Source organism: Argopecten irradians, chromosome 9, assembly GCF_041381155.1.
Source record: "Argopecten irradians isolate NY chromosome 9, Ai_NY, whole genome shotgun sequence".
Taxonomy (NCBI): Eukaryota; Metazoa; Mollusca; class Bivalvia; order Pectinida; family Pectinidae; genus Argopecten; species Argopecten irradians.
Window position 1 is genome coordinate 33,469,420 of NC_091142.1, and position 26,908 is coordinate 33,496,327.

General features: G+C 35.2%; 1 protein-coding gene and 1 long non-coding RNA gene across 8 annotated transcripts in view; one reads left to right on the forward strand and one right to left on the reverse strand.

The window, feature by feature from the left end:
- LOC138332125 (lactose-binding lectin l-2-like) overlaps positions 1-26,908 on the forward strand; it is a 387,766-nt gene that overhangs the window by 38,637 nt on the left and 322,221 nt on the right. The window lies entirely within an intron of this gene.
- The window catches only part of LOC138332118 (uncharacterized), a 67,503-nt gene continuing 55,266 nt past the window's right edge, over positions 14,672-26,908 (reverse strand). The window contains exons 10-24 of the long non-coding RNA XR_011209772.1: positions 26,738-26,822; positions 26,297-26,410; positions 25,345-25,429; positions 24,348-25,026; positions 23,631-23,715; positions 23,199-23,312; positions 21,915-21,999; positions 21,482-21,595; positions 20,918-20,995; positions 20,198-20,282; positions 19,767-19,880; positions 16,761-16,845; positions 15,764-16,442; positions 15,045-15,129; positions 14,672-14,726 (exon numbers count right to left, since the gene is read on the reverse strand). This is a non-coding gene — a long non-coding RNA (uncharacterized lncRNA). The remainder of the gene's footprint in view (positions 14,727-15,044; positions 15,130-15,763; positions 16,443-16,760; positions 16,846-19,766; positions 19,881-20,197; positions 20,283-20,917; positions 20,996-21,481; positions 21,596-21,914; positions 22,000-23,198; positions 23,313-23,630; positions 23,716-24,347; positions 25,027-25,344; positions 25,430-26,296; positions 26,411-26,737; positions 26,823-26,908) is intronic.

Below are 26,908 nucleotides of genomic sequence, written 5' to 3' on the forward strand. Positions count from 1 at the left end.
ATAATGATGAAAAATACCATGTTGTGAATATTTTTTTCTGTTAATGAAACATATTAATGGTGTTTTAGGGTCATTCAAGATTTCCGGAAATATATGTTGGTTGCACAGATTCCAGTCACGGACAAAGACATGCATCTTTTGTGCTCATTACAGGTTTGATCTTTGTTTAATTTGTTTATTTTAAACAGAAAAGGCTCTGGAACCATGTTCCTGGTAAATTTGAATATGTAAAAGGTTTGGTATATCTGGTTTTCTTCCAAAATCTTGACATTTTCTATATTATGGGGTACTTGGATATGTAATGGATTATCTCCCCTTGGCTGGGGACTTTTCCTATTTTTTCATTATATTCAGAAAGTTTAATGATGTAACCAATAATTAACTTAAACAACATTAATACTATTTCAATATTTAATACATAATTTGCAATTAATCAACACAGTGTGTAAGTTCAATATTTCATGTTTTCAGAATTACTCCGCGGGTGACTGTCCGAAGGTGAAGCCCTGTCCTGGACAAACCACTTGACCGATTAAGTTCATATTACAGATTTGACATACAGCCGAAATACACTTTACATCATAGGTGAGTATTGGAATTTTAATTTCTGCTATGGGGATAAACCAACTAAATAAAAAAAGACCTTCGAAATGGCCCCTGTGTATACAAGATTGAGCCCAGGATAGAATTTTAATCCGGCCGCCGATTGGCTGGCTAATTATGAATTTCAAAAGTAAAAAATGTTTTCTGACAGGTAATTATTCCTAGATAACCATGATATGAATTTGGAAATTCACATTGAGATTTAGGTTCAAAATATCAACTTTGATAATGAATAGGTAAAAACATTAGAATTTCAGTATTTTTTAGTGCAAAATGCGCCTGATTTCAATAAAGCTACCCTGGTTGGAGTTTGAGCAGAAGGACCCAAACTTTTTTTCTATTTAGTGTTATATGAGAACCTAAACTTTAATTATAGAACACCATAGCTAACTAATATTCCTTTGTTTTAATAATACAGTACAAAACTTTAACAAAGTTTAACACTGTGGTCTATGTAAAATTATTTAGTTGGTTGCTCTCTATAGCGAACGCAACCGGAAGTATAAGAGTCAGTCACTGGAGCCGAGTAAGTTCATAGATACAAAGGTAAGTCGCCAAGTTTTAGAATAATACTTGTCACTGTGACCATGCATGCAGTTTATTTAGAATTGGCCAGTAAGTTAATGGTACATATAACGTAGATGCAGGTAATTAGCACGGCTATAAACGTGTGGCATGTGCGTTTCACATCAGATGGGTACGATCACATGGGTGCGCGGTGCAAGGTCTCCTCAGTTGTCAGAATTTAGTTCACGGAACTGTATGCATGTTCCGGTTTAGGTGAACCAGGAATTAGGTGGGGGGGGAGTACAATTGGTGGAAGGGGGGGGGGGGGGTGTTCATCGCAGGTAAGCCAATTTAACTAATTGTACTGATTAATTGTAATATTAGGGCCTAAGTTTTTATTAAAAGTATGCATTTTATGTTATAATGATGAAAAATACCATGTGGTGAATATTTTTTTTTCTGTTAATGAAACATATTAATGGTGTTTTAGGGTCATTCAAGATTTCCGGAAATATATGTTGGTTGCACAGATTCCAGTCACGGACAAAGACATGCATCTTTTGTGCTCATTACAGGTTTGATCTTTGTTTAATTTGTTTATTTTAAACAGAAAAGGCTCTGGAACCATGTTCCTGGTAAATTTGAATATGTAAAAGGTTTGGTATATCTGGTTTTCTTCCAAAATCTTGACATTTTCTATATTATGGGGTACTTGGATATGTAATGGATTATCTCCCCTTGGCTGGGGACTTTTCCTATTTTTTTCATTATATTCAGAAAGTTTAATGATGTAACCAATAATTAACTTAAACAACATTAATACTATTTCAATATTTAATACATAATTTGCAATTAATCAACACAGTGTGTAAGTTCAATATTTCATGTTTTCAGAATTACTCCGCGGGTGACTGTCCGAAGGTGAAGCCCTGTCCTGGACAAACCACTTGACCGATTAAGTTCATATTACAGATTTGACATACAGCCGAAATACACTTTACATCATAGGTGAGTATTGGAATTTTAATTTCTGCTATGGGGATAAACCAACTAAATAAAAAAAGACCTTCGAAATGGCCCCTGTGTATACAAGATTGAGCCCAGGATAGAATTTTAATCCGGCCGCCGATTGGCTGGCTAATTATGAATTTCAAAAGTAAAAATGTTTTCTGACAGGTAATTATTCCTAGATAACCATGATATGAATTTGGAAATTCACATTGAGATTTAGGTTCAAAATATCAACTTTGATAATGAATAGGTAAAAACATTAGAATTTCAGTATTTTTAGTGCAAAATGCGCCTGATTTCAATAAAGCTACCCTGGTTGGAGTTTGAGCAGAAGGACCCAAACTTTTTTTTTTCTATTTAGTGTTATATGAGAACCTGAACTTTAATTATAGAACACCATAGCTAACTAATATTCCTTTGTTTTAATAATACAGTACAAAACTTTAACAAAGTTTAACACTGTGGTCTATGTAAAATTATTTAGTTGGTTGCTCTCTATAGCGAACGCAACCGGAAGTATAAGAGTCAGTCACTGGAGCCGAGTAAGTTCATAGATACAAAGGTAAGTCGCCAAGTTTTAGAATAATACTTGTCACTGTGACCATGCATGCAGTTTATTTAGAATTGGCCAGTAAGTGCAAAATGCGCCATATAACGTAGATGCAGGTAATTAGCACGGCTATAAACGTGTGGCATGTGCGTTTCACATCAGATGGGTACGATCACATGGGTGCGCGGTGCAAGGTCTCCTCAGTTGTCAGAATTTAGTTCACGGAACTGTATGCATGTTCCGGTTTAGGTGAACCAGGAATTAGGTGGGGGGGGGGGGGGGGGGGGGGGAGTACAATTGGTGGAAGGGGTGGGGGGGGGGGGGTGTTCATCGCAGGTAAGCCAATTTAACTAATTGTACTGATTAATTGTAATATTAGGGCTAATAAGTTTATTAAAAGTATGCATTTTATGTTATAATGATGAAAAATACCATGTTGTGAATATTTTTTTCTGTTAATGAAACATATTAATGGTGTTTTAGGGTCATTCAAGATTTCCGGAAATATATGTTGGTTGCACAGATTCCAGTCACGGACAAAGACATGCATCTTTTGTGCTCATTACAGGTTTGATCTTTGTTTAATTTGTTTATTTTAAACAGAAAAGGCTCTGGAACCATGTTCCTGGTAAATTTGAATATGTAAAAGGTTTGGTATATCTGTTTTTCTTCCAAAATCTTGACATTTTCTATATTATGGGGTACTTGGATATGTAATGGATTATCTCCCCTTGGCTGGGGACTTTTCCTATTTTTTCATTATATTCAGAAAGTTTAATGATGTAACCAATAATTAACTTAAACAACATTAATACTATTTCAATATTTAATACATAATTTGCAATTAATCAACACAGTGTGTAAGTTCAATATTTCATGTTTTCAGAATTACTCCGCGGGTGACTGTCCGAAGGTGAAGCCCTGTCCTGGACAAACCACTTGACCGATTAAGTTCATATTACAGATTTGACATACAGCCGAAATACACTTTACATCATAGGTGAGTATTGGAATTTTAATTTCTGCTATGGGGATAAACCAACTAAATAAAAAAAAGACCTTCGAAATGGCCCCTGTGTATACAAGATTGAGCCCAGGATAGAATTTTAATCCGGCCGCCGATTGGCTGGCTAATTATGAATTTCAAAAGTAAAAATGTTTTCTGACAGGTAATTATTCCTAGATAACCATGATATGAATTTGGAAATTCACATTGAGATTTAGGTTCAAAATATCAACTTTGATAATGAATAGGTAAAAACATTAGAATTTCAGTATTTTTTAGTGCAAAATGCGCCTGATTTCAATAAAGCTACCCTGGTTGGAGTTTGAGCAGAAGGACCCAAACTTTTTTTTTTCTATTTAGTGTTATATGAGAACCTAAACTTTAATTATAGAACACCATAGCTAACTAATATTCCTTTGTTTTAATAATACAGTACAAAACTTTAACAAAGTTTAACACTGTGGTCTATGTAAAATTATTTAGTTGGTTGCTCTCTATAGCGAACGCAACCGGAAGTATAAGAGTCAGTCACTGGAGCCGAGTAAGTTCATAGATACAAAGGTAAGTCGCCAAGTTTTAGAATAATACTTGTCACTGTGACCATGCATGCAGTTTATTTAGAATTGGCCAGTAAGTTAATGGTACATATAACGTAGATGCAGGTAATTAGCACGGCTATAAACGTGTGGCATGTGCGTTTCACATCAGATGGGTACGATCACATGGGTGCGCGGTGCAAGGTCTCCTCAGTTGTCAGAATTTAGTTCACGGAACTGTATGCATGTTCCGGTTTAGGTGAACCAGGAATTAGGTGGGGGGGAGTACAATTGGTGGAAGGGGTGGGGGGGGGGGGGGGGTGTTCATCGCAGGTAAGCCAATTTAACTAATTGTACTGATTAATTGTAATATTAGGGCTAATAAGTTTATTAAAAGTATGCATTTTATGTTATAATGATGAAAAATACCATGTTGTGAATATTTTTTTCTGTTAATGAAACATATTAATGGTGTTTCAGGGTCATTCAAGATTTCCGGAAATATATGTTGGTTGCACAGATTCCAGTCACGGACAAAGACATGCATCTTTTGTGCTCATTACAGGTTTGATCTTTGTTTAATTTGTTTATTTTAAACAGAAAAGGCTCTGGAACCATGTTCCTGGTAAATTTGAATATGTAAAAGGTTTGGTATATCTGGTTTTCTTCCAAAATCTTGACATTTTCTATATTATGGGGTACTTGGATATGTAATGGATTATCTCCCCTTGGCTGGGGACTTTTCCTATTTTTTCATTATATTCAGAAAGTTTAATGATGTAACCAATAATTAACTTAAACAACATTAATACTATTTCAATATTTAATACATAATTTGCAATTAATCAACACAGTGTGTAAGTTCAATATTTCATGTTTTCAGAATTAAGATCGCGGGTGACTGTCCGAAGGTGAAGCCCTGTCCTGGACAAACCACTTGACCGATTAAGTTCATATTACAGATTTGACATACAGCCGAAATACACTTTACATCATAGGTGAGTATTGGAATTTTAATTTCTGCTATGGGGATAAACCAACTAAATAAAAAAAGACCTTCGAAATGGCCCCTGTGTATACAAGATTGAGCCCAGGATAGAATTTTAATCCGGCCGCCGATTGGCTGGCTAATTATGAATTTCAAAAGTAAAAATGTTTTCTGACAGGTAATTATTCCTATATAACCATGATATGAATTTGGAAATTCACATTGAGATTTAGGTTCAAAATATCAACTTTGATAATGAATAGGTAAAAACATTAGAATTTCAGTATTTTTAGTGCAAAATGCGCCTGATTTCAATAAAGCTACCCTGGTTGGAGTTTGAGCAGAAGGACCCAAACTTTTTTTTTCTATTTAGTGTTATATGAGAACCTAAACTTTAATTATAGAACACAGTAGCTAACTAATATTCCTTTGTTTTAATAATACAGTACAAAACTTTAACAAAGTTTAACACTGTGGTCTATGTAAAATTATTTAGTTGGTTGCTCTCTATAGCGAACGCAACCGGAAGTATAAGAGTCAGTCACTGGAGCCGAGTAAGTTCATAGATACAAAGGTAAGTCGCCAAGTTTTAGAATAATACTTGTCACTGTGACCATGCATGCAGTTTATTTAGAATTGGCCAGTAAGTTAATGGTACATATAACGTAGATGCAGGTAATTAGCACGGCTATAAACGTGTGGCATGTGCGTTTCACATCAGATGGGTACGATCACATGGGTGCGCGGTGCAAGGTCTCCTCAGTTGTCAGAATTTAGTTCACGGAACTGTATGCATGTTCCGGTTTAGGTGAACCAGGAATTAGGTGGGGGGGAGTACAATTGGTGGAAGGGGTGGGGGGGGGGGGTGTTCATCGCAGGTAAGCCAATTTAACTAATTGTACTGATTAATTGTAATATTAGGGCTAATAAGTTTATTAAAAGTATGCATTTTATGTTATAATGATGAAAAATACCATGTTGTGAATATTTTTTTCTGTTAATGAAACATATTAATGGTGTTTTAGGGTCATTCAAGATTTCCGGAAATATATGTTGGTTGCACAGATTCCAGTCACGGACAAAGACATGCATCTTTTGTGCTCATTACAGGTTTGATCTTTGTTTAATTTGTTTATTTTAAACAGAAAAGGCTCTGGAACCATGTTCCTGGTAAATTTGAATATGTAAAAGGTTTGGTATATCTGGTTTTCTTCCAAAATCTTGACATTTTCTATATTATGGGGTACTTGGATATGTAATGGATTATCTCCCCTTGGCTGGGGACTTTTCCTATTTTTTTCATTATATTCAGAAAGTTTAATGATGTAACCAATAATTAACTTAAACAACATTAATACTATTTCAATATTTAATACATAATTTGCAATTAATCAACACAGTGTGTAAGTTCAATATTTCATGTTTTCAGAATTACTCCGCGGGTGACTGTCCGAAGGTGAAGCCCTGTCCTGGACAAACCACTTGACCGATTAAGTTCATATTACAGATTTGACATACAGCCGAAATACACTTTACATCATAGGTGAGTATTGGAATTTTAATTTCTGCTATGGGGATAAACCAACTAAATAAAAAAAGACCTTCGAAATGGCCCCTGTGTATACAAGATTGAGCCCAGGATAGAATTTTAATCCGGCCGCCGATTGGCTGGCTAATTATGAATTTCAAAAGTAAAAATGTTTTCTGACAGGTAATTATTCCTAGATAACCATGATATGAATTTGGAAATTCACATTGAGATTTAGGTTCAAAATATCAACTTTGATAATGAATAGGTAAAAACATTAGAATTTCAGTATTTTTTTAGTGCAAAATGCGCCTGATTTCAATAAAGCTACCCTGGTTGGAGTTTGAGCAGAAGGACCCAAACTTTTTTTTCTATTTAGTGTTATATGAGAACCTAAACTTTAATTATAGAACACCATAGCTAACTAATATTCCTTTGTTTTAATAATACAGTACAAAACTTTAACAAAGTTTAACACTGTGGTCTATGTAAAATTATTTAGTTGGTTGCTCTCTATAGCGAACGCAACCGGAAGTATAAGAGTCAGTCACTGGAGCCGAGTAAGTTCATAGATACAAAGGTAAGTCGCCAGCCAAGTTTTAGAATAATACTTGTCACTGTGACCATGCATGCAGTTTATTTAGAATTGGCCAGTAAGTTAATGGTACATATAACGTAGATGCAGGTAATTAGCACGGCTATAAACGTGTGGCATGTGCGTTTCACATCAGATGGGTACGATCACATGGGTGCGCGGTGCAAGGTCTCCTCAGTTGTCAGAATTTAGTTCACGGAACTGTATGCATGTTCCGGTTTAGGTGAACCAGGAATTAGGTGGGGGGGGGGGGAGTACAATTGGTGGAAGGGGTGGGGGGGGGGGTGTTCATCGCAGGTAAGCCAATTTAACTAATTGTACTGATTAATTGTAATATTAGGGCTAATAAGTTTATTAAAAGTATGCATTTTATGTTATAATGATGAAAAATACCATGTTGTGAATATTTTTTTCTGTTAATGAAACATATTAATGGTGTTTTAGGGTCATTCAAGATTTCCGGAAATATATGTTGGTTGCACAGATTCCAGTCACGGACAAAGACATGCATCTTTTGTGCTCATTACAGGTTTGATCTTTGTTTAATTTGTTTATTTTAAACAGAAAAGGCTCTGGAACCATGTTCCTGGTAAATTTGAATATGTAAAAGGTTTGGTATATCTGGTTTTCTTCCAAAATCTTGACATTTTCTATATTATGGGGTACTTGGATATGTAATGGATTATCTCCCCTTGGCTGGGGACTTTTCCTATTTTTTCATTATATTCAGAAAGTTTAATGATGTAACCAATAATTAACTTAAACAACATTAATACTATTTCAATATTTAATACATAATTTGCAATTAATCAACACAGTGTGTAAGTTCAATATTTCATGTTTTCAGAATTACTCCGCGGGTGACTGTCCGAAGGTGAAGCCCTGTCCTGGACAAACCACTTGACCGATTAAGTTCATATTACAGATTTGACATACAGCCGAAATACACTTTACATCATAGGTGAGTATTGGAATTTTAATTTCTGCTATGGGGATAAACCAACTAAATAAAAAAAGACCTTCGAAATGGCCCCTGTGTATACAAGATTGAGCCCAGGATAGAATTTTAATCCGGCCGCCGATTGGCTGGCTAATTATGAATTTCAAAAGTAAAAAATGTTTTCTGACAGGTAATTATTCCTAGATAACCATGATATGAATTTGGAAATTCACATTGAGATTTAGGTTCAAAATATCAACTTTGATAATGAATAGGTAAAAACATTAGAATTTCAGTATTTTTAGTGCAAAATGCGCCTGATTTCAATAAAGCTACCCTGGTTGGAGTTTGAGCAGAAGGACCCAAACTTTTTTTTATCTATTTAGTGTTATATGAGAACCTGAACTTTAATTATAGAACACCATAGCTAACTAATATTCCTTTGTTTTAATAATACAGTACAAAACTTTAACAAAGTTTAACACTGTGGTCTATGTAAAATTATTTAGTTGGTTGCTCTCTATAGCGAACGCAACCGGAAGTATAAGAGTCAGTCACTGGAGCCGAGTAAGTTCATAGATACAAAGGTAAGCGCCAAGTTTTAGAATAATACTTGTCACTGTGACCATGCATGCATGCAGTTTATTTAGAATTGGCCAGTAAGTTAATGGTACATATAACGTAGATGCAGGTAATTAGCACGGCTATAAACGTGTGGCATGTGCGTTTCACATCAGATGGGTACGATCACATGGGTGCGCGGTGCAAGGTCTCCTCAGTTGTCAGAATTTAGTTCACGGAACTGTATGCATGTTCCGGTTTAGGTGAACCAGGAATTAGGTGGAAATTAAAATTCCAATAGGGGGGGGGAGTACAATTGGTGGAAGGGGGGGGGGGGGGTGTTCATCGCAGGTAAGCCAATTTAACTAATTGTACTGATTAATTGTAATATTAGGGCTAATAAGTTTATTAAAAGTATGCATTTTATGTTATAATGATGAAAAATACCATGTTGTGAATATTTTTTTTTCTGTTAATGAAACATATTAATGGTGTTTCAGGGTCATTCAAGATTTCCGGAAATATATGTTGGTTGCACAGATTCCAGTCACGGACAAAGACATGCATCTTTTGTGCTCATTACAGGTTTGATCTTTGTTTAATTTGTTTATTTTAAACAGAAAAGGCTCTGGAACCATGTTCCTGGTAAATTTGAATATGTAAAAGGTTTGGTATATCTGGTTTTCTTCCAAAATCTTGACATTTTCTATATTATGGGGTACTTGGATATGTAATGGATTATCTCCCCTTGGCTGGGGACTTTTCCTATTTTTTCATTATATTCAGAAAGTTTAATGATGTAACCAATAATTAACTTAAACAACATTAATACTATTTCAATATTTAATACATAATTTGCAATTAATCAACACAGTGTGTAAGTTCAATATTTCATGTTTTCAGAATTACTCCGCGGGTGACTGTCCGAAGGTGAAGCCCTGTCCTGGACAAACCACTTGACCGATTAAGTTCATATTACAGATTTGACATACAGCCGAAATACACTTTACATCATAGGTGAGTATTGGAATTTTAATTTCTGCTATGGGGATAAACCAACTAAATAAAAAAAGACCTTCGAAATGGCCCCTGTGTATACAAGATTGAGCCCAGGATAGAATTTTAATCCGGCCGCCGATTGGCTGGCTAATTATGAATTTCAAAAGTAAAAATGTTTTCTGACAGGTAATTATTCCTATATAACCATGATATGAATTTGGAAATTCACATTGAGATTTAGGTTCAAAATATCAACTTTGATAATGAATAGGTAAAAACATTAGAATTTCAGTATTTTTAGTGCAAAATGCGCCTGATTTCAATAAAGCTACCCTGGTTGGAGTTTGAGCAGAAGGACCCAAACTTTTTTTTTCTATTTAGTGTTATATGAGAACCTAAACTTTAATTATAGAACACAGTAGCTAACTAATATTCCTTTGTTTTAATAATACAGTACAAAACTTTAACAAAGTTTAACACTGTGGTCTATGTAAAATTATTTAGTTGGTTGCTCTCTATAGCGAACGCAACCGGAAGTATAAGAGTCAGTCACTGGAGCCGAGTAAGTTCATAGATACAAAGGTAAGTCGCCAAGTTTTAGAATAATACTTGTCACTGTGACCATGCATGCAGTTTATTTAGAATTGGCCAGTAAGTTAATGGTACATATAACGTAGATGCAGGTAATTAGCACGGCTATAAACGTGTGGCATGTGCGTTTCACATCAGATGGGTACGATCACATGGGTGCGCGGTGCAAGGTCTCCTCAGTTGTCAGAATTTAGTTCACGGAACTGTATGCATGTTCCGGTTTAGGTGAACCAGGAATTAGGTGGGGGGGGGAGTACAATTGGTGGAAGGGGTGGGGGGGTGTTCATCGCAGGTAAGCCAATTTAACTAATTGTACTGATTAATTGTAATATTAGGGCTAATAAGTTTATTAAAAGTATGCATTTTATGTTATAATGATGAAAAATACCATGTTGTGAATATTTTTTTCTGTTAATGAAACATATTAATGGTGTTTTAGGGTCATTCAAGATTTCCGGAAATATATGTTGGTTGCACAGATTCCAGTCACGGACAAAGACATGCATCTTTTGTGCTCATTACAGGTTTGATCTTTGTTTAATTTGTTTATTTTAAACAGAAAAGGCTCTGGAACCATGTTCCTGGTAAATTTGAATATGTAAAAGGTTTGGTATATCTGGTTTTCTTCCAAAATCTTGGGATCTCTTGTCTATATTATGGGGTACTTGGATATGTAATGGATTATCTCCCCTTGGCTGGGGACTTTTCCTATTTTTTCATTATATTCAGAAAGTTTAATGATGTAACCAATAATTAACTTAAACAACATTAATACTATTTCAATATTTAATACATAATTTGCAATTAATCAACACAGTGTGTAAGTTCAATATTTCATGTTTTCAGAATTACTCCGCGGGTGACTGTCCGAAGGTGAAGCCCTGTCCTGGACAAACCACTTGACCGATTAAGTTCATATTACAGATTTGACATACAGCCGAAATACACTTTACATCATAGGTGAGTATTGGAATTTTAATTTCTGCTATGGGGATAAACCAACTAAATAAAAAAAGACCTTCGAAATGGCCCCTGTGTATACAAGATTGAGCCCAGGATAGAATTTTAATCCGGCCGCCGATTGGCTGGCTAATTATGAATTTCAAAAGTAAAAATGTTTTCTGACAGGTAATTATTCCTAGATAACCATGATATGAATTTGGAAATTCACATTGAGATTTAGGTTCAAAATATCAACTTTGATAATGAATAGGTAAAAACATTAGAATTTCAGTTTTTTTTAGTGCAAAATGCGCCTGATTTCAATAAAGCTACCCTGGTTGGAGTTTGAGCAGAAGGACCCAAACTTTTTTTTTCTATTTAGTGTTATATGAGAACCTAAACTTTAATTATAGAACACAGTAGCTAACTAATATTCCTTTGTTTTAATAATACAGTACAAAACTTTAACAAAGTTTAACACTGTGGTCTATGTAAAATTATTTAGTTGGTTGCTCTCTATAGCGAACGCAACCGGAAGTATAAGAGTCAGTCACTGGAGCCGAGTAAGTTCATAGATACAAAGGTAAGTCGCCAAGTTTTAGAATAATACTTGTCACTGTGACCATGCATGCAGTTTATTTAGAATTGGCCAGTAAGTTAATGGTACATATAACGTAGATGCAGGTAATTAGCACGGCTATAAACGTGTGGCATGTGCGTTTCACATCAGATGGGTACGATCACATGGGTGCGCGGTGCAAGGTCTCCTCAGTTGTCAGAATTTAGTTCACGGAACTGTATGCATGTTCCGGTTTAGGTGAACCAGGAATTAGGTGGGGGGGGGGGGAGTACAATTGGTGGAAGGGGTGGGGGGTGTTCATCGCAGGTAAGCCAATTTAACTAATTGTACTGATTAATTGTAATATTAGGGCTAATAAGTTTATTAAAAGTATGCATTTTATGTTATAATGATGAAAAATACCATGTTGTGAATATTTTTTTCTGTTAATGAAACATATTAATGGTGTTTTAGGGTCATTCAAGATTTCCGGAAATATATGTTGGTTGCACAGATTCCAGTCACGGACAAAGACATGCATCTTTTGTGCTCATTACAGGTTTGATCTTTGTTTAATTTGTTTATTTTAAACAGAAAAGGCTCTGGAACCATGTTCCTGGTAAATTTGAATATGTAAAAGGTTTGGTATATCTGGTTTTCTTCCAAAATCTTGACATTTTCTATATTATGGGGTACTTGGATATGTAATGGATTATCTCCCCTTGGCTGGGGACTTTTCCTATTTTTTCATTATATTCAGAAAGTTTAATGATGTAACCAATAATTAACTTAAACAACATTTAACTACTATTTCAATATTTAATACATAATTTGCAATTAATCAACACAGTGTGTAAGTTCAATATTTCATGTTTTCAGAATTACTCCGCGGGTGACTGTCCGAAGGTGAAGCCCTGTCCTGGACAAACCACTTGACCGATTAAGTTCATATTACAGATTTGACATACAGCCGAAATACACTTTACATCATAGGTGAGTATTGGAATTTTAATTTCTGCTATGGGGATAAACCAACTAAATAAAAAAAAGACCTTCGAAATGGCCCCTGTGTATACAAGATTGAGCCCAGGATAGAATTTTAATCCGGCCGCCGATTGGCTGGCTAATTATGAATTTCAAAAGTAAAAATGTTTTCTGACAGGTAATTATTCCTAGATAACCATGATATGAATTTGGAAATTCACATTGAGATTTAGGTTCAAAATATCAACTTTGATAATGAATAGGTAAAAACATTAGAATTTCAGTATTTTTTAGTGCAAAATGCGCCTGATTTCAATAAAGCTACCCTGGTTGGAGTTTGAGCAGAAGGACCCAAACTTTTTTTCTATTTAGTGTTATATGAGAACCTAAACTTTAATTATAGAACACCATAGCTAACTAATATTCCTTTGTTTTAATAATACAGTACAAAACTTTAACAAAGTTTAACACTGTGGTCTATGTAAAATTATTTAGTTGGTTGCTCTCTATAGCGAACGCAACCGGAAGTATAAGAGTCAGTCACTGGAGCCGAGTAAGTTCATAGATACAAAGGTAAGTCGCCAAGTTTTAGAATAATACTTGTCACTGTGACCATGCATGCAGTTTATTTAGAATTGGCCAGTAAGTTAATGGTACATATAACGTAGATGCAGGTAATTAGCACGGCTATAAACGTGTGGCATGTGCGTTTCACATCAGATGGGTACGATCACATGGGTGCGCGGTGCAAGGTCTCCTCAGTTGTCAGAATTTAGTTCACGGAACTGTATGCATGTTCCGGTTTAGGTGAACCAGGAATTAGGTGGGGGGAGTACAATTGGTGGAAGGGGTGGGGGGGGGGGGTGTTCATCGCAGGTAAGCCAATTTAACTAATTGTACTGATTAATTGTAATATTAGGGCTAATAAGTTTATTAAAAGTATGCATTTTATGTTATAATGATGAAAAATACCATGTTGTGAATATTTTTTTCTGTTAATGAAACATATTAATGGTGTTTTAGGGTCATTCAAGATTTCCGGAAATATATGTTGGTTGCACAGATTCCAGTCACGGACAAAGACATGCATCTTTTGTGCTCATTACAGGTTTGATCTTTGTTTAATTTGTTTATTTTAAACAGAAAAGGCTCTGGAACCATGTTCCTGGTAAATTTGAATATGTAAAAGGTTTGGTATATCTGGTTTTCTTCCAAAATCTTGACATTTTCTATATTATGGGGTACTTGGATATGTAATGGATTATCTCCCCTTGGCTGGGGACTTTTCCTATTTTTTCATTATATTCAGAAAGTTTAATGATGTAACCAATAATTAACTTAAACAACATTAATACTATTTCAATATTTAATACATAATTTGCAATTAATCAACACAGTGTGTAAGTTCAATATTTCATGTTTTCAGAATTACTCCGCGGGTGACTGTCCGAAGGTGAAGCCCTGTCCTGGACAAACCACTTGACCGATTAAGTTCATATTACAGATTTGACATACAGCCGAAATACACTTTACATCATAGGTGAGTATTGGAATTTTAATTTCTGCTATGGGGATAAACCAACTAAATAAAAAAAGACCTTCGAAATGGCCCCTGTGTATACAAGATTGAGCCCAGGATAGAATTTTAATCCGGCCGCCGATTGGCTGGCTAATTATGAATTTCAAAAGTAAAAATGTTTTCTGACAGGTAATTATTCCTAGATAACCATGATATGAATTTGGAAATTCACATTGAGATTTAGGTTCAAAATAGTGGTTTGTCCAGGACAGGGCTTCACCTTCGGACAGTCACCCGCGGAGTAATTCTGAAAACATGAAATGTTGAACTTACACACTGTGTTGATTAATTGCAAATTATGTATTAAATATTGAAATAGTATTAATGTTGTTTAAGTTAATTATTAGTTACATCATTAAACTTTCTGAATATAATGAAAAAATAGGAAAAGTCCCCAGCCAAGGGGAGATAATCCATTACATAATCAGGTACCCCTATAATATAGAAAATGTCAAGATTTTGGAAGAAAACCAGATATACCAAACCTTTTACATATTCAAATTTACCAGGAACATGGTTCCAGAGCCTTTCTGTTTAAAATAAACAAATTAAACAAAGATCAAACCTGTAATGAGCACAAAAGATGCATGTCTTTGTCCATGACTGGAATCTGTGCAACCAACACATATTTCCGGAAATCTTGAATGACCCTGAAACACCATTAATATGTTTCATTAAAGGAAAAAAATATTCACAAAATGGTATTTTACATCATTATAACATAAAATGCATACTTTTAATAAACTAATTAGCCCTAATATTACAATTAATCAGTACAATTAGTTAAATTAGCTTACCTGAGATGACTCCCCCCGCCACCCACCACCACCACACCCCCCCCCCTCCCACCAATGATACCTGGCAGGTCTAAATACCACACCCCAAACTAGACATTATGTAATACAATGTAATTGTCTCCCCTTAATGTTACCAATTTCAAATGTATAAGCTGTAACTTATGTTTTATACCTTTATGGCTCTCGGCACTCCAATATGGCAGAGATGACTGACCCCCCAATTTCTTGATTTGGCCGCTAATTCCTGGTTCACCTAAACTGGAACATGCATACAGTTCTGTGAACTAAATTCTGACAACTGAGGAGACCATGCACCGCGCACCCATGTCATCGTACCCATCTGATGTTAAACGCACATGTCACACGTTTACAGCCGTGCTAATTACCTGAATCTACGTTATATGTACCATTAACATACTGGCCAATTCTAAATAAACTGCATGCATAGTCACAGTGACACATATTATTCTAAAACTTGGCGACTTACCTTTGTATCCATGGACTCACTCGGCTCCAGTGACTGACTCTTATACTTCCGGTTGCGTTCGCTATAGAGAGCAACCAACTAAATGATTTTACATAGACCACAGTGTTAAACTTTGTTAAAGTTTTGTACTGTATTATTAAAACAAAGAAATATTAGTTAGGTATTGTGTTCTATAATTAAAGTCTAGGTTCTCATATAACACTAGATAGAAAAAAAAGTTTGGGTCCTTCTGCTCAAACTCCAACCAGGGTAGCTTTATTGAAATCAGGCGCATTTTGCACTAAAATATCCGGAAATTCTAATGTTTTTACCTATTCATTATCAAAATTGATATTTTGAACCTAAATCTCAATATGAATTTCCAAATTGATATTATGGTTATCTAGGAATAATTACCTGTCAGAAAACATTTTTACTTTTGAAATTCATAATTAGCCAGCCAATCAGCGGCCGGGTTAAAATTCTATCCTGGGCTCAATCTTGTATACACAGGGGCCATTTCGAAGGTCTTTTTTTTATTTAGTTGGTTGATCCCTATAGCAGAAATTAAAATTCTAATACTCACCTATGATGTAAAGTGTATTTCGGCTGTGTGTCAAATCTGTAATATGAATTTAATCGGTCAAGTGGTTTGTCCAGGACAGGGCTTCACCTTCGGACAGTCACCCGCGGAGTAATTCTGAAAACATGAAATGTTGAACTTACACACTGTGTTGATTAATTGCAAATTATGTATTAAATATTGAAATAGTATTAATGTTGTTTAAGTTAATTATTAGTTACATCATTAAACTTTCTGAATATAATGAAAAAATAGGAAAAGTCCCCAGCCAAGGGGAGATAATCCATTACATAATCAGGTACCCCTATAATATAGAAAATGTCAAGATTTTGGAAGAAAACCAGATATACCAAACCTTTTACATATTCAAATTTACCAGGAACATGGTTCCAGAGCCTTTCTGTTTAAAATAAACAAATTAAACAAAGATCAAACCTGTAATGAGCACAAAAGATGCATGTCTTTGTCCATGACTGGAATCTGTGCAACCAACACATATTTCCGGAAATCTTGAATGACCCTGAAACACCATTAATATGTTTCATTAAAGGAAAAAAATATTCACAAAATGGTATTTTACATCATTATAACATAAAATGCATACTTTTAATAAACTAATTAGCCCTAATATTACAATTAATCAGTACAATTAGTTAAATTAGCTTACCTGAGATGACTCCCCCCGCCACCCCCCACCACCACACCCCCCCCCCCCTCCCACCAATGATACCTGGCAGGTCTAAATACCACACCCCAAACTAGACATTATGTAATACAATGTAATTGTCTCCCCTTAATGTTACCAATTTCAAATGTATAAGCTGTAACTTATGTTTTATACCTTTATGGCTCTCGGCACTCCAATATGGCAGAGATGACTGACCCCCCAATTTCTTGATTTGACCGCTAATTCCTGGTTCACCTAAACTGGAACATGCATACAGTTCTGTGAACTAAATTCTGACAACTGAGGAGACCATGCACCGCGCACCCATGTCATCGTACCCATCTGATGTTAAACGCACATGTCACACGTTTACAGCCGTGCTAATTACCTGAATCTACGTTATATGTACCATTAACATACTGGCCAATTCTAAATAAACTGCATGCATAGTCACAGTGACACATATTATTCTAAAACTTGGCGACTTACCTTTGTATCCATGGACTCACTCGGCTCCAGTGACTGACTCTTATACTTCCGGTTGCGTTCGCTATAGAGAGCAACCAACTAAATGATTTTACATAGACCACAGTGTTAAACTTTGTTAAAGTTTTGTACTGTATTATTAAAACAAAGAAATATTAGTTAGGTATTGTGTTCTATAATTAAAGTCTAGGTTCTCATATAACACTAGATAGAAAAAAAAGTTTGGGTCCTTCTGCTCAAACTCCAACCAGGGTAGCTTTATTGAAATCAGGCGCATTTTGCACTAAAATATCCGGAAATTCTAATGTTTTTACCTATTCATTATCAAAATTGATATTTTGAACCTAAATCTCAATATGAATTTCCAAATTGATATTATGGTTATCTAGGAATAATTACCTGTCAGAAAACATTTTTACTTTTGAAATTCATAATTAGCCAGCCAATCAGCGGCCGGGTTAAAATTCTATCCTGGGCTCAATCTTGTATACACAGGGGCCATTTCGAAGGTCTTTTTTTATTTAGTTGGTTGATCCCTATAGCAGAAATTAAAATTCTAATACTCACCTATGATGTAAAGTGTATTTCGGCTGTGTGTCAAATCTGTAATATGAATTTAATCGGTCAAGTGGTTTGTCCAGGACAGGGCTTCACCTTCGGACAGTCACCCGCGGAGTAATTCTGAAAACATGAAATGTTGAACTTACACACTGTGTTGATTAATTGCAAATTATGTATTAAATATTGAAATAGTATTAATGTTGTTTAAGTTAATTATTAGTTACATCATTAAACTTTCTGAATATAATGAAAAAATAGGAAAAGTCCCCAGCCAAGGGGAGATAATCCATTACATAATCAGGTACCCCTATAATATAGAAAATGTCAAGATTTTGGAAGAAAACCAGATATACCAAACCTTTTACATATTCAAATTTACCAGGAACATGGTTCCAGAGCCTTTCTGTTTAAAATAAACAAATTAAACAAAGATCAAACCTGTAATGAGCACAAAAGATGCATGTCTTTGTCCATGACTGGAATCTGTGCAACCAACACATATTTCCGGAAATCTTGAATGACTAAAATTGAAACACCATTAATATGTTTCATTAAAGGAAAAAAATATTCACAAAATGGTATTTTACATCATTATAACATAAAATGCATACTTTTAATAAACTAATTAGCCCTAATATTACAATTAATCAGTACAATTAGTTAAATTAGCTTACCTGAGATGACTCCCCCCCCCCCCCACCCCCCCACCCCCCCCCCCCCCCCTCCCACCAATGATACCTGGCAGGTCTAAATACCACACCCCAAACTAGACATTATGTAATACAATGTAATTGTCTCCCCTTAATGTTACCAATTTCAAATGTATAAGCTGTAACTTATGTTTTTACCTTTATGGCTCTCGGCACTCCAATATGGCAGAGATGACTGACCCCCCAATTTCTTGATTTGACCGCTAATTCCTGGTTCACCTAAACTGGAACATGCATACAGTTCTGTGAACTAAATTCTGACAACTGAGGAGACCATGCATCGCGCACCCATGAGATCGTACCCATCTGGTGTTAAACGCACATGTCACACGTTTACAGCCGTGCTAATTACCTGAATCTACGTTATATGTACCATTAACTTACTGGCCAATTCTAAATAAACTGCATGCATAGTCACAGTGACACATATTATTCTAAAACTTGGCGACTTACCTTTGTATCCATGGACTCACTCGGCTCCAGTGACTGACTCTTATACTTCCGGTTGCGTTCGCTATAGAGAGCAACCAACTAAATGATTTTACATAGACCACAGTGTTAAACTTTGTTAAAGTTTTGTACTGTATTATTAAAACAAAGGAATATTAGTTAGGTATTGTGTTCTATAATTAAAGTCTAGGTTCTCATATAACACTAGATAGAAAAAAAAGTTTGGGTCCTTCTGCTCAAACTCCAACCAGGGTAGCTTTATTGAAATCAGGCGCATTTTGCACTAAAATATCCGGAAATTCTAATGTTTTTACCTATTCATTATCAAAATTGATATTTTGAACCTAAATCTCAATATGAATTTCCAAATTGATATTATGGTTATCTAGGAATAATTACCTGTCAGAAAACATTTTTACTTTTGAAATTCATAATTAGCCAGCCAATCAGCGGCCGGGTTAAAATTCTATCCTGGGCTCAATCTTGTATACACAGGGGCCATTTCGAAGGTCTTTTTTTATTTAGTTGGTTGATCCCTATAGCAGAAATTAAAAATCTAATACTCACCTATGATGTAAAGTGTATTTCGGCTGTATGTCAAATCTGTAATATTAACTTAATCGGTCAAGTGGTTTGTCCAGGACAGGGCTTCACCTTCGGACAGTCACCCGCGGAGTAATTCTGAAAACATGAAATGTTGAACTTACACACTGTGTTGATTAATTGCAAATTATGTATTAAATATTGAAATAGTATTAATGTTGTTTAAGTTAATTATTAGTTACATGATTAAACTTTCTGAATATAATGAAAAATAGGAAAAGTCCCCAGCCAAGGGGAGATAATCCATTACATAATCAGGTACCCCTATAATATAGAAAATGTCAAGATTTTGGAAGAAAACCAGATATACCAAACCTTTTACATATTCAAATTTACCAGGAACATGGTTCCAGAGCCTTTCTGTTTAAAATAAACAAATTAAACAAAGATCAAACCTGTAATGAGCACAAAAGATGCATGTCTTTGTCCATGACTGGAATCTGTGCAACCAACACATATTTCCGGAAATCTTGAATGACCCTGAAACACCATTAATATGTTTCATTAAAGGAAAAAATATTCACAAAATGGTATTTTTCATCATTATAACATAAAATGCATACTTTTAATAAACTAATTAGCCCTAATATTACAATTAATCAGTACAATTAGTTAAATTAGCTTACCTGAGATGACTCCCCCCGCCACCCACCACCACCACACCCCCCCCCCCCTCCCACCAATGATACCTGGCAGGTCTAAATACCACACCCCAAACTAGACATTATGTAATACAATGTAATTGTCTCCCCTTAATGTTACCAATTTCAAATGTATAAGCTGTAACTTATGTTTTATACCTTTATGGCTCTCGGCACTCCAATATGGCAGAGATGACTGACCCCCCAATTTCTTGATTTGACCGCTAATTCCTGGTTCACCTAAACTGGAACATGCATACAGTTCTGTGAACTAAATTCTGACAACTGAGGAGACCATGCACCGCGCACCCATGTCATCGTACCCATCTGATGTTAAACGCACATGTCACACGTTTACAGCCGTGCTAATTACCTGAATCTACGTTATATGTACCATTAACATACTGGCCAATTCTAAATAAACTGCATGCATAGTCACAGTGACACATATTATTCTAAAACTTGGCGACTTACCTTTGTATCCATGGACTCACTCGGCTCCAGTGACTGACTCTTATACTTCCGGTTGCGTTCGCTATAGAGAGCAACCAACTAAATGATTTTACATAGACCACAGTGTTAAACTTTGTTAAAGTTTTGTACTGTATTATTAAAACAAAGAAATATTAGTTAGGTATTGTGTTCTATAATTAAAGTCTAGGTTCTCATATAACACTAGATAGAAAAAAAAGTTTGGGTCCTTCTGCTCAAACTCCAACCAGGGTAGCTTTATTGAAATCAGGCGCATTTTGCACTAAAATATCCGGAAATTCTAATGTTTTTACCTATTCATTATCAAAATTGATATTTTGAACCTAAATCTCAATATGAATTTCCAAATTGATATTATGGTTATCTAGGAATAATTACCTGTCAGAAAACATTTTTACTTTTGAAATTCATAATTAGCCAGCCAATCAGCGGCCGGGTTAAAATTCTATCCTGGGCTCAATCTTGTATACACAGGGGCCATTTCGAAGGTCTTTTTTTATTTAGTTGGTTGATCCCTATAGCAGAAATTAAAAATCTAATACTCACCTATGATGTAAAGTGTATTTCGGCTGTGTGTCAAATCTGTAATATGAATTTAATCGGTCAAGTGGTTTGTCCAGGACAGGGCTTCACCTTCGGACAGTCACCCGCGGAGTAATTCTGAAAACATGAAATGTTGAACTTACACACTGTGTTGATTAATTGCAAATTATGTATTAAATATTGAAATAGTATTAATGTTGTTTAAGTTAATTATTAGTTACATCATTAAACTTTCTGAATATAATGAAAAAAATAGGAAAAGTCCCCAGCCAAGGGGAGATAATCCATTACATAATCAGGTACCCCTATAATATAGAAAATGTCAAGATTTTGGAAGAAAACCAGATATACCAAACCTTTTACATATTCAAATTTACCAGGAACATGGTTCCAGAGCCTTTCTGTTTAAAATAAACAAATTAAACAAAGATCAAACCTGTAATGAGCACAAAAGATGCATGTCTTTGTCCATGACTGGAATCTGTGCAACCAACACATATTTCCGGAAATCTTGAATGACCCTGAAACACCATTAATATGTTTCATTAAAGGAAAAAATATTCACAAAATGGTATTTTTCATCATTATAACATAAAATGCATACTTTTAATAAACTAATTAGCCCTAATATTACAATTAATCAGTACAATTAGTTAAATTAGCTTACCTGAGATGACTCCCCCCCCCCCACCCCACCCCCCCCCCCCCCCCCCCTCCCACCAATGATACCTGGCAGGTCTAAATACCACACCCCAAACTAGACATTATGTAATACAATGTAATTGTCTCCCCTTAATGTTACCAATTTCAAATGTATAAGCTGTAACTTATGTTTTATACCTTTATGGCTCTCGGCACTCCAATATGGCAGAGATGACTGACCCCCCAATTTCTTGATTTGACCGCTAATTCCTGGTTCACCTAAACTGGAACATGCATACAGTTCTGTGAACTAAATTCTGACAACTGAGGAGACCATGCACCGCGCACCCATGTCATCGTACCCATCTGATGTTAAACGCACATGTCACACGTTTACAGCCGTGCTAATTACCTGAATCTACGTTATATGTACCATTAACATACTGGCCAATTCTAAATAAACTGCATGCATAGTCACAGTGACACATATTATTCTAAAACTTGGCGACTTACCTTTGTATCCATGGACTCACTCGGCTCCAGTGACTGACTCTTATACTTCCGGTTGCGTTCGCTATAGAGAGCAACCAACTAAATGATTTTACATAGACCACAGTGTTAAACTTTGTTAAAGTTTTGTACTGTATTATTAAAACAAAGAAATATTAGTTAGGTATTGTGTTCTATAATTAAAGTCTAGGTTCTCATATAACACTAGATAGAAAAAAAAGTTTGGGTCCTTCTGCTCAAACTCCAACCAGGGTAGCTTTATTGAAATCAGGCGCATTTTGCACTAAAATATCCGGAAATTCTAATGTTTTTACCTATTCATTATCAAAATTGATATTTTGAACCTAAATCTCAATATGAATTTCCAAATTGATATTATGGTTATCTAGGAATAATTACCTGTCAGAAAACATTTTTACTTTTGAAATTCATAATTAGCCAGCCAATCAGCGGCCGGGTTAAAATTCTATCCTGGGCTCAATCTTGTATACACAGGGGCCATTTCGAAGGTCTTTTTTTTATTTAGTTGGTTGATCCCTATAGCAGAAATTAAAAATCTAATACTCACCTATGATGTAAAGTGTATTTCGGCTGTATGTCAAATCTGTAATATTAACTTAATCGGTCAAGTGGTTTGTCCAGGACAGGGCTTCACCTTCGGACAGTCACCCGCGGAGTAATTCTGAAAACATGAAATGTTGAACTTACACACTGTGTTGATTAATTGCAAATTATGTATTAAATATTGAAATAGTATTAATGTTGTTTAAGTTAATTATTAGTTACATGATTAAACTTTCTGAATATAATGAAAAAATAGGAAAAGTCCCCAGCCAAGGGGAGATAATCCATTACATAATCAGGTACCCCTATAATATAGAAAATGTCAAGATTTTGGAAGAAAACCAGATATACCAAACCTTTTACACATTCAAATTTACCAGGAACATGGTTCCAGAGCCTTTCTGTTTAAAATAAACAAATTAAACAAAGATCAAACCTGTAATGAGCACAAAAGATGCATGTCTTTGTCCATGACTGGAATCTGTGCAACCAACACATATTTCCGGAAATCTTGAATGACCCTGAAACACCATTAATATGTTTCATTAAAGGAAAAAAATATTCACAAAATGGTATTTTTCATCATTATAACATAAAATGCATACTTTTAATAAACTAATTAGCCCTAATATTACAATTAATCAGTACAATTAGTTAAATTAGCTTACCTGAGATGACACCCCCACCACCACACCCCACCCCCCCCCCTCCCACCAATGATACCTGGCAGGTCTAAATACCACACCCCAAACTAGACATTATGTAATACAATGTAATTGTCTCCCCTTAATGTTACCAATTTCAAATGTATAAGCTGTAACTTATGTTTTATATTATACCTTTATGGCTCTCGGCACTCCAATATGGCAGAGATGACTGACCCCCAATTTCTTGATTTGACCGCTAATTCCTGGTTCACCTAAACTGGAACATGCATACAGTTCTGTGAACTAAATTCTGACAACTGAGGAGACCATGCACCGCGCACCCATGTGATCGTACCCATCTGATGTTAAACGCACATGTCACACGTTTACAGCCGTGCTAATTACCTGAATCTACGTTATATGTACCATTAACTTACTGGCCAATTCTAAATAAACTGCATGCATAGTCACAGTGACACATATTATTCTAAAACTTGGCGACTTACCTTTGTATCCATGGACTCACTCGGCTCCAGTGACTGACTCTTATACTTCCGGTTGCGTTCGCTATAGAGAGCAACCAACTAAATGATTTTACATAGACCACAGTGTTAAACTTTGTTAAAGTTTTGTACTGTATTATTAAAACAAAGAAATATTAGTTAGGTATTGTGTTCTATAATTAAAGTCTAGGTTCTCATATAACACTAGATAGAAAAAAAAGTTTGGGTCCTTCTGCTCAAACTCCAACCAGGGTAGCTTTATTGAAATCAGGCGCATTTTGCACTAAAATATCCGGAAATTCTAATGTTTTTTACCTATTCATTATCAAAATTGATATTTTGAACCTAAATCTCAATATGAATTTCCAAATTGATATTATGGTTATCTAGGAATAATTACCTGTCAGAAAACATTTTTACTTTTGAAATTCATAATTAGCCAGCCAATCAGCGGCCGGGTTAAAATTCTATCCTGGGCTCAATCTTGTATACACAGGGGCCATTTCGAAGGTCTTTTTTTATTTAGTTGGTTGATCCCTATAGCAGAAATTAAAATTCTAATACTCACCTATGATGTAAAGTGTATTTCGGCTGTATGTCAAATCTGTAATATTAACTTAATCGGTCAAGTGGTTTGTCCAGGACAGGGCTTCACCTTCGGACAGTCACCCGCGGAGTAATTCTGAAAACATGAAATGTTGAACTTACACACTGTGTTGATTAATTGCAAATTATGTATTAAATATTGAAATAGTATTAATGTTGTTTAAGTTAATTATTAGTTACATCATTAAACTTTCTGAATATAATGAAAAAATAGGAAAAGTCCCCAGCCAAGGGGAGATAATCCATTACATAATCAGGTACCCCTATAATATAGAAAATGTCAAGATTTTGGAAGAAAACCAGATATACCAAACCTTTTACATATTCAAATTTACCAGGAACATGGTTCCAGAGCCTTTCTGTTTAAAATAAACAAATTAAACAAAGATCAAACCTGTAATGAGCACAAAAGATGCATGTCTTTGTCCATGACTGGAATCTGTGCAACCAACACATATTTCCGGAAATCTTGAATGACCCTGAAACACCATTAATATGTTTCATTAAAGGAAAAAAATATTCACAAAATGGTATTTTACATCATTATAACATAAAATGCATACTTTTAATAAACTAATTAGCCCTAATATTACAATTAATCAGTACAATTAGTTAAATTAGCTTACCTGAGATGACTCCCCCCGCCACCCCCCACCACCACACCCCCCCCCCCCCCTCCCACCAATGATACCTGGCAGGTCTAAATACCACACCCCAAACTAGACATTATGTAATACAATGTAATTGTCTCCCCTTAATGTTACCAATTTCAAATGTATAAGCTGTAACTTATGTTTTATACCTTTATGGCTCTCGGCACTCCAATATGGCAGAGATGACTGACCCCCCAATTTCTTGATTTGACCGCTAATTCCTGGTTCACCTAAACTGGAACATGCATACAGTTCTGTGAACTAAATTCTGACAACTGAGGAGACCATGCACCGCGCACCCATGAGATCGTACCCATCTGATGTTAAACGCACATGTCACACGTTTACAGCCGTGCTAATTACCTGAATCTACGTTATATGTACCATTAACTTACTGGCCAATTCTAAATAAACTGCATGCATAGTCACAGTGACACATATTATTCTAAAACTTGGCGACTTACCTTTGTATCCATGGACTCACTCGGCTCCAGTGACTGACTCTTATACTTCCGGAATAATTACCTGTCAGAAAACATTTTTACTTTTGAAATTCATAATTAGCCAGCCAATCAGCGGCCGGGTTAAAATTCTATCCTGGGCTCAATCTTGTATACACAGGGGCCATTTCGAAGGTCTTTTTTTATTTAGTTGGTTGATCCCTATAGCAGAAATTAAAATTCTAATACTCACCTATGATGTAAAGTGTATTTCGGCTGTATGTCAAATCTGTAATATGAACTTAATCGGTCAAGTGGTTTGTCCAGGACAGGGCTTCACCTTCGGACAGTCACCCGCGGAGTAATTCTGAAAACATGAAATGTTGAACTTACACACTGTGTTGATTAATTGCAAATTATGTATTAAATATTGAAATAGTATTAATGTTGTTTAAGTTAATTATTAGTTACATCATTAAACTTTCTGAATATAATGAATATAATGAAAAAATAGGAAAAGTCCCCAGCCAAGGGGAGATAATCCATTACATAATCAGGTACCCCTATAATATAGAAAATGTCAAGATTTTGGAAGAAAACCAGATATACCAAACCTTTTACATATTCAAATTTACCAGGAACATGGTTCCAGAGCCTTTCTGTTTAAAATAAACAAATTAAACAAAGATCAAACCTGTAATGAGCACAAAAGATGCATGTCTTTGTCCATGACTGGAATCTGTGCAACCAACACATATTTCCGGAAATCTTGAATGACCCTGAAACACCATTAATATGTTTCATTAAAGGAAAAAAATATATTCACAAAATGGTATTTTTACATCATTATAACATAAAATGCATA